Below are 2,623 nucleotides of genomic sequence, written 5' to 3'. Positions count from 1 at the left end.
TTGAATATACCATGGACTGCTAGAACAAACAGGTTTGTCCTGGAGAAGGTGAAGCCATAATGTTCCTTGGAATCAAGGATTCTGAAGCTTCGTCTGACATACTTTGGGCATGTTGCAAGGAGGAACTGTTCCTTGGAGAGAGACATCATGTCTGGCAGAGTGGAGGGGTGGCGAAGGAGGGGAAGAGCTTCGATGAGATGGATTGATTCTGTGACTGGAGTGGTGGGAACAAGAGCATTTGAGATGGCTAGGTTGGCACAGGCTAGAACAGTGTTTAGAGCTCTTGTACATAGGGTCACTTTGAGTCACAAACAACTCGATGGCACATAACAACAACTGTCTAGTCAGAACTGCCCCATAGCTGACCCTCCAGTGGGTTTTCAGTGGCAGTTAATCTCGTGAGAGATTTCCCATCCTTCTCCCACAGTGCTGCTGGTGGCCTTGAATCTCATACCCTTGGGATTGCACAGCTTTTTGCCACTAGGCCACCAGAGCTCCCTATTGAGTGATGTTACTATTGTTAATTCCCATTGAGTCGAGCATGACTCATAACGATCCTATGAACAAAAGGCCTGAAGCCTCTCTCTTATCTATCAACATTTATCAAAGTTCATAGAGTTTCCAAAGGTATGTTGTTTAAGAAGTGGATGCCACTCCTGCTTCCAAATATTGAGTGATCATTGGAATAATAGATGGAACTAAAAAAAAAAAAAAGGAAAAAAATTCTTGTAACAAATAAGAATGAAAGCACAATATACAACAGTGCAACAATGAATGAAAACCCAAAATCTCTGTAGATGTTCATTAAAACTAATAAAATTTCATAATAATAAAAAAAGAAAGCACAACATACAAAAGTCTTTGAGATACAGATAAAACATTAGCCTGAGGTTAGTTTGTAGGAAAAAAATCAACATACTTTAATTCAGCAATTTGTACAACAGAAAAAAGAAAGTAAGCAAAGTCTATAACATAAAAGAAATAATAAACACAAGAGCTGAACTAAATGAAATAGAAAACAGAAAAAGCAATAAAATTCTTTCTTTGAAGTAAGCATTGTCATGATACCAAAGTCAGACAAAGATAACACTAAAAAAGAAAATTATTGATCATTATCTCTAATGAATATGATGTTGTTGTTCTTGCTATATGGCATTGAGGAGGCATTGACTTATATTGGCTTTCCAGTGGGTTCTCAAAGTCTGTAAATCACACAGGAGGAGATTGTCCATATTTCTCTCTCTGAGGTTTTGGTGTATTTGAACTACCTGATTTTCAGTTGGCAGCACAGTTCCTTACCAGTTGGTCACCGAAGCTCCCTCTCATGAACATAGATGCACAAATTCTCAATAAAATCTTAACCAATAGAATTCAGCATAATATAAAAAAATCATCATGATCAGGTGGGATTCATATCAGCTATGCAAGGAAGAGTAAATGTTAAAAAAATCAGTATAATTCATCATATCAATGACACAAAGGGAAAGGGCTGCATAATTATCTCATGTGATGCAGCAAAAGCATTCAACAACATTTCTGATAAAGCAGTAACAAAATAAGAATAGAAGGGACACCCTCAACATAATTAATTAATACTTTTAATTTATGTTGGTAGGTGCTGCCGAGTTGAGCATTACTCACAGTGACTCTAAGAACAACAGATCTGAACCTTGTCCTATCCTGTGCCGTCCTCATCACCTTTGACACACTTCAGCCCATTGCTGCAGTCACTATGTCAATCCATCTTATTTATAATCATTCTCTCTTTCACTAACTCTCTACGTTTCCAAAGAATAACTCTCCTAGCAATATGTCCAAAATGTGTGAGATGAAGTTGCATCATCCTTGTCCTCAAGTAGCACTCTGCTTGCACTTTTCCCAAGACATATGTATTTAGTTTTTTGACAGTCAGTGGGATAGTCAGTGCTTTTTTCCAACACCACTACTCAAAGGCATGAATTCTTCTGTCAACTTTATTACTGTCCAGCCTTTAGATGCTTAGAAACTGATTGTAGACTATGGCCTGAATCAAATGTACCTTAGTCAGAACTGACATCATTTTTCCACAGTAATTTGGAGAGATTCCTGACAGTAAAGTTTTGCAATGCAATATGTCTCCTGATCTCTCGACTGCTGGTACCATGGTGTTGATTGTGGATGGAACCAATTAAGATAAAATAAATGACAATTTTGACCTTTTTCTCCACCTATCAGGATATTGGTTCAGCAGTGAGGAGTTTTGTCTTCTTTTTTTAAATTTATTTTTTATTATGTGTGTGTGTGTATGTGTGTGTGTGTGTACCATCAAATCTGATCTGACTGGTACAGAAGGAGATTGTCTCTCATCTAGCAGAGCATCTGGTGGATTCGAACCACAAACCTCTGAGACTGCAGTGCAGCTTGTTACTACTAGGCCACCAGCGCTCCCCGAGTTTTGTCTTCTTCATGTTGAAAAGCAATCAATATTGAATGCTATAATCCTGATTAAGTGTTTTTAATGAAAGTATATGTCCAAATTAAATGTGAATGTCCAAATTGCACTGAAGGAAATAGCAAAAAATAAGGCCCCCGGAATAGACGGTATACCAATTGACATATTTCAGCTAACAGATGCTGCCTTGGA

Source organism: Elephantulus edwardii, unplaced genomic scaffold, assembly GCF_000299155.1.
Source record: "Elephantulus edwardii isolate Elephantulus edwardi_28Jun2011 unplaced genomic scaffold, EleEdw1.0 scaffold00141, whole genome shotgun sequence".
NCBI lineage: Eukaryota > Metazoa > Chordata > Mammalia > Macroscelidea > Macroscelididae > Elephantulus > Elephantulus edwardii.
This window is presented reverse-complemented; position numbering follows the sequence as displayed.